Source organism: Pan troglodytes, chromosome 5 (assembly GCF_028858775.2).
Source record: "Pan troglodytes isolate AG18354 chromosome 5, NHGRI_mPanTro3-v2.0_pri, whole genome shotgun sequence".
Classification (NCBI taxonomy): domain Eukaryota; kingdom Metazoa; phylum Chordata; class Mammalia; order Primates; family Hominidae; genus Pan; species Pan troglodytes.
In genome coordinates this window covers 29074546-29080812 of record NC_072403.2, presented here as the reverse complement: position 1 = coordinate 29080812, position 6267 = coordinate 29074546, and the positions used below count along the sequence as shown (strand labels likewise).

Genomic DNA, 6267 nt, shown 5'->3' with positions numbered 1-6267 from the left:
TATTGATAAAATGCATGCACACACACTATTTATGACTTTTTGTGATTTTAACATTTTCTTCTTCAAATATAGTGTTCAAAAAATGACTAGAAAGAGGAGACTTTCCTATAGTGTTTCATGTAAAATTTGTGCTGAGATATTATAAACATGAAATGATTTTCCTCTGAAAAATATTGAAATGTTTCAGAGATAGAGCATTTATTTTGCTCCTATTCAAATACTCTCACACAAGGAGACACTTATTTTCCAGAGACTTATTCTAAAGCTATCCCTAATAAGTGGAAGCCAGTACTTGGTTTGAAACTCAGTAGGCATTCTTTCAAAAGACTTTATTTTGGACTAATGTCTTAGGTAAGGATATGAGATATCCAAAGTATAGAGAGCTAAAAGAAAAATATATCTTCCCACCACTTTGAGAACAAATTATCTTTTGAGGCGGACATTCAATTTAAGATTAATGATAGTTTTGCATTTGCTTTTCTATTTATCTTTCTTGAAATATGCCATTATTGGTATGTTTGTAATGCTGTCTAGTTTAAACCAGTTTTGTAAATTTTTCTCTATGATAACCATAGAATGCATTATTTTAACATAGAATATGCCACTCCTGTTAAATGTGAGGGAAAAGAATTGTGGTGGTTTCTCTGAATTTTAGGACAGTTATTTTTTCCAAATATATTTAAAAATGACAAACAAAACCAACACTAGGAGATATATTTTGCAATTTAGTTAGATACCTTTTGAAATTTCTAAAATTGTTAAGCTTCAGGTGTTCTTAAATCATAAATAAGGTGATTATATAATTTGTCTAAAGCAGAACAATTTTGAGGATGAAAGAAGCATTTTTGGTAATTGTATGAAGGTAGACAAACAGGGGTATGTTCACCTCAATTGTAAGGGGCATTGACATTTCTTTCTGTTTGCTTCCCAAAAGTAATTGCCTGTCCTCAAGTCATTGTGTGCTTATTTGTAAAGACCCGTAATATCATTTGGGACCAGTTCTGTTTGACTTTCTCTTTCATTTTCTTTTTTGAGATAAAATTGTATAATTCTCATATGCCAAATAGGGAGAAATAATTAAGCTTAATTTTGAACCAGTAAGTTTTAAAATATTTTCTATGGGCATTAAAGGATTTGGCTTGCAGTGAACTTACCTGCTATTAGTTGGGTTGAAAGGAATGAAAAATGCTTATGATTCTTTCATATGGTGGCCACCAGGAATATTATATTGCAATAGCCTGTAATTACCCACACATTTCCCTTTTATTTAGCGAGAAGAGAAATATAGAAAATAAAAAACACTCCCAGCAAGATCAAGGCCATTAGCTTCTCTCTCTTTCATAAACACTAGGAAGTGTATAAGAATGAAAATCCCATTTAAAAACAAGTTCATTTTTCTAAACATGATATATCAACTACACTGAAGTGTGACCTCCTGTCAGATGTTCTTAATGGGAAGGAAAAATATATTTTCGTATTCTATTTCTGAGGGAGAAACACACACACAATTGAGCAAAAATGCACACAAACTCTTAACCTATGCCCTATATATCTGTCACAACTGTCTCTCAATGCAGAGAATTCATGCATTCAACAAAGCATATCTTGAGCACCTGCTGTGTGCCAGAAGTACAAGCCCGCAGTTGAAAGGGAGATGCAGACCATATATTAATAACCAACCAAAAAGCAATCACCAAGTTGTGAAAACTTTGAGCAAGACAGTAGAAACAAATGGGTGATACTGACTTAAAATATGATTAGGATAAAGACACAGGCTAAAAAGTCAGAGTGAGGGGCCAGGGGGTCAGTGTGAACAGTGGTCTTGAACCAGAAAGAGCTTGGAGACCAATAAGGTAATCACTCTTGCATTACAATATATGATGTCTCAATATAAAGATGCCAAAATATTTGTCTGCTTTCATTTATAAGAAAGATTTTTTCCCCCAAGATCCAAGGCAATTATACAAGAGAATCTGAAATGTGTGGTATCCAGAAATACTCATAGCACTCTGCTAACTCTTACTCCTAAATTATTGTAATATGTTTTTACTTTTTTGTGATGTTCCACACAACCTGTAAAGATTAAATGCTGGGCAGAGGATTTAACTGCTGTTCCCAGGAAAAGAACAGGCCTTGGTGAGGGATGTAGAACAGCAAGGTAACATCGCCTTTTACTGTGATTGTATTTACTTTTTGACACTGATTCAGAATGGTTGAATTTGCATAACAATTTGTGGAGATGTTAGGTGCATCTATGCAATGTAAGATATTGCTTGAATTCACAGAACCCCTATCCCTTAAGAAAAGTTTATTGTTTAGAATTCTCCAATAAAGACATCACAGTTGAGGATGGGGATATTTGTATGTTCACAGTAACGTCATCTAATAGCTACCTTTACTCTAAGATACATAATTTGAAACTATTATTTTTATTTTTTAAATTAGCCATTATTTCATTTAAGAAATACATCAGAAATCTTAGGGAGCAGGCTTAAGCTGCCCGTAGATTCTAATTCTGTCATGACTATTTGGAGTGTCAGTAGGGGATGCCCCAAGCTCTGTAACAATGAGGGTCATAGGGACAATGAGTGGACATGTTGAAGAAGCTGCTATGGACAGAATTGTGTCCCCCAAAATTCATGTGCTGCAGCCCTAGCCCTGGTGTGATGATGCTTTTTGGAGGTGGGGCCTTTGGAGGGTAATTATGGTTTCATGAAGTCATGAAGGTGAAGCCCAGGTCCTATGGGATTAGTGCCCTTATAAGAAGAGACTCCAGTGGGCTTTCTATCATTCTGCCTCTCTCTGCCATGTGAGAACACAGAGAGAATGCAGCCATCTACCAACCAAGAAGAGAACCTCACCAGAAGGCAATCCTGCTGACACCTTGATCTTGGACTTACAGCTGCCAGAACTGTGAGAAAATAGATGTCTATTGTTTAAGGTATTTTTGTTTTAGCAGACTAAGACAAATGCCTTGGCCCATAAGACATACCCCCAAAGCTGTCTGAGTACGTGGTAGAACATGTGCTTCTTTAAGCATGGCCTTTGGACAGCTTGCATAAAAAACACCTGGGAAGCCTATTAAAATTCAGATTCCTGGGCCAAAATAGAACTACTGAACCCCAATTGCTGGAGATGGGGCCCCAGAGCTGACACGGCAGGATCTTCTCATTTTCCTGGTAATCTAGACTGTAAGCAGCACAAAGGCAAAGATAATTTCTGTTTCATTCAATACTGGGCTGGCAGCACCTAGCAGGAGGCAGGTTATATGCTAGATGCCTCATAGGTGACTTGCTGAAGTGGGAACAAAGGTTCCATTTAAATTCTATAGATTATGACAAGAATGCAGGCAAAACAAATGTATTCTGAGGAGACCAGCAAGGCAAAATATTTTAGGAGCCCATTTAAACCATAAAAGAGGATTGATTTGACATAGGGTAAAAATCCAGTAAAGTCATCAAAGGCAAATTTTTTGTGACTGTTAGTTTGTGTTACATAATCCACCTACTGCTGTAGGTTGGGAGTAAATAAGTCACACATGTTTGAATTTATTTTCTTTTATTTTTTTGAGACTGAGTCTCACTCTTGTGCCTAGGCTGGAGAGCAGTGGCATGATCTCAGCTCACTGCAGCCTCAACCTCCCTGGGCTCAAGTAATCCTCCCACCTCAGACTCCCTAGTAGCTGGGACTACAGGCATATGCTACCATGACTTGCTTTTTTTTTTTTTTTTTTTTTTTTTGTAGAGACAAGATTTCACCATGTTGGCCAGGTTGGTCTCAAACTCTTCTGTTTAACCAATCTGCCAGCCTCAGCCTTCCTAGACTGCTGGGACTGCAGTCATCAGCAATAGTGCCTGGCCTGAATTTATTTTCAATACCCATGTTAGACACAGCTTTTCACAAAGCTCTGAGTGCCTCCAGTAGAGAGTACTTCTAGATCTGCTATATATTTTTCATCAATACATGTAGTCATACCGTTAGTGCGGTGGGCAAATACTATTCTGAGAATAAAAAATGCTAGACTTTGTGCTCACTTCAGCAGCACATATACTAAAATTGGAATGATACAGAGAAGATTAGCATGGCTCCTGTGCAAGGATGACACGCAAATTCGTGAAGCATTCCATATTTTTAAGAAAGCTAAGAATCTTGAAAAAGGGTTAGACAAATTGCTAACTGGGATAACTAGTGTAGGGAAGAACATAAATGACCTGATGGAGCTGAAAAACACAACACGAGAACTTCGTGAAGCATACACAAGCTTCAATAGCCAATTTGATCAAGTGGAAGAAAGGATATCAATGATTGAAGATCACATTAATGAAATAAAGCAAGAAGACAAGATTAGAGAAAAAAGAGTGAAAAGAAATGACCAAAGCCTCCAAGAAATATAGGACTATGTAAAAAGATCAAATCTATGTTTGATTGGTGTACTTGAAAGTGACGAGGAGAATGGAACCAAGCTGGAAAACACTCTTCAGGATATTATCCAGGAGGACTTCCCCAACCTAGCAAGGCAGGCCAACATTCAATTCAAGAAATACAGAGAACACCACAAGGATATTCCTCGAGAAGAGCAACCCCAAGACACATAAACATCAGATTCACCAAGGTTGACATGAAGGAAAAAATGTTAAGGGCAGCCAGAGAGAAAGGTCAGTTTACCCACAAAGGGAAGCCCATCAGACTAACAGTGGATCTCTCAGCAGAAACCCTACAAGCCAGAAGAGAGTGGGGGCCAATATTCAACACTCTTAAAGGAAAGAATTTTCAACCCAGAATTTCATATCCAGCCAAACTAAGCTTCATAAGTGAAGGATAAATAAAATTCTTTACAGACAAGCAAATGCTGAGAGATTTTGTCACCACCAGGCCTGCCTTACAAGAGCTCCTGAAGGAAGCACTAAACATGGAAAGGAACAACTAGTAGCAGCCACTGCAAAAACATGCAAAATTGTAAAGACCATTGATGCTATGAAGAAACTGCATCAACTAATGGGCAAGATAATCAGCTAGCATCATTATGACAGGATCAAATTCACGCATAACAATATTAACCTTAAATGTAAACAGGCTAAATGCCCCAATTAAAAGACACAGACTGGCAAACTGATAAAGAGTCAAGACCCATTGGTCTGCTGTATTCAGGAGAATGAATTCATTCAATTCTTGAACTGAATGTTGGCCTGCCTTGCTAGGTTGGGCAAGTTCTCCTGGATAATATACTTAAGAGTGTTTTCTAACTTGGTTCCATCTCACGTGCAAAGACACACATAGGCTCAAAATAAAGGGATGGAGGAAGATCTACCAAGCAAATGGAAAGCAAAAAAAAAAAAAAAAAAAACAGGGACTGCCATCCCAGTCTCTGATAAAACAGACTTAAAGCCAACAAAGATCAAAAGAGACAAAGAAGGGCATTACATAGTGGTAAAGGGATCAATGCAACAAGAAGAGCTAACTATCCTAAATATATATGCATTCAATACAGGAGCACCCAGATTCGTAAAGCAAGTTCTTAGAGACCTACAAAGAGACTTAGACTCCCACACAATAATAGTAAGAGACTTTAATGCCCCACTGTCAACATTAGACAGATCAACGAGACAGAAAATTAACAAGGATATCCAGGACTTGAACTCAGCTCTGCACCAAGCAGACCTAATAGACATCTACAGAACTCTCCACCTCAAATTAATGGAATATACGTTCTTCTCAGCACCACATCACACTTATTCTAAAATTGACCACATAATTGGAAGTAAAACACCCCTCAGAAAATGTAGGAGAAATTACAACAAACTGTCTCTCAGTCCACAGTGCAATCAAATTAGCACTCAGGATTAAGAAACTCACTCAAAACTGCACAACTACATAGAAACTGAACAACCTGCTCCTGAATGACTACTGGGTAAATAACAAAATTAAGGCAGAAATAAAGATGTTTTTTGAAACCAATAAGAACAAAGACACAATGTACCAGAATCTCTGGGACACATTTAAAGCAGTGTTTAGAGGGAAATTTATAGCTCTAAATGCCCACAAGAGAAAGCAGGAAAGATCTAAAATTGACACCCTAATGTCACAATTAAAAGAACTAGAGAAGCAAGAGCAAACAAATTCAAATGCTTGCAGAAGAAAAGAAATAACTAAGATCAGAGCAGAACTGAAGGAAAGAGAGAGACACAAAAAACCCATCAAAAAATCAATGAATCCAAGAGCTGGTTTTTTGAAAAGATCAGCAAAATAGATAGACCACTAGCCAGACTA

General features: G+C 37.4%; 1 non-coding gene across 1 annotated transcript; it reads left to right on the top strand.

The window, feature by feature from the left end:
* Positions 1 to 4026: 4026 nt before the first annotated feature.
* Positions 4027 to 4133, top strand: LOC112209559 (U6 spliceosomal RNA). The gene has a single exon (XR_002944397.1). It is a non-coding gene; the product is annotated as a U6 spliceosomal RNA (small nuclear RNA).
* Positions 4134 to 6267: the final 2134 nt, after the last annotated feature.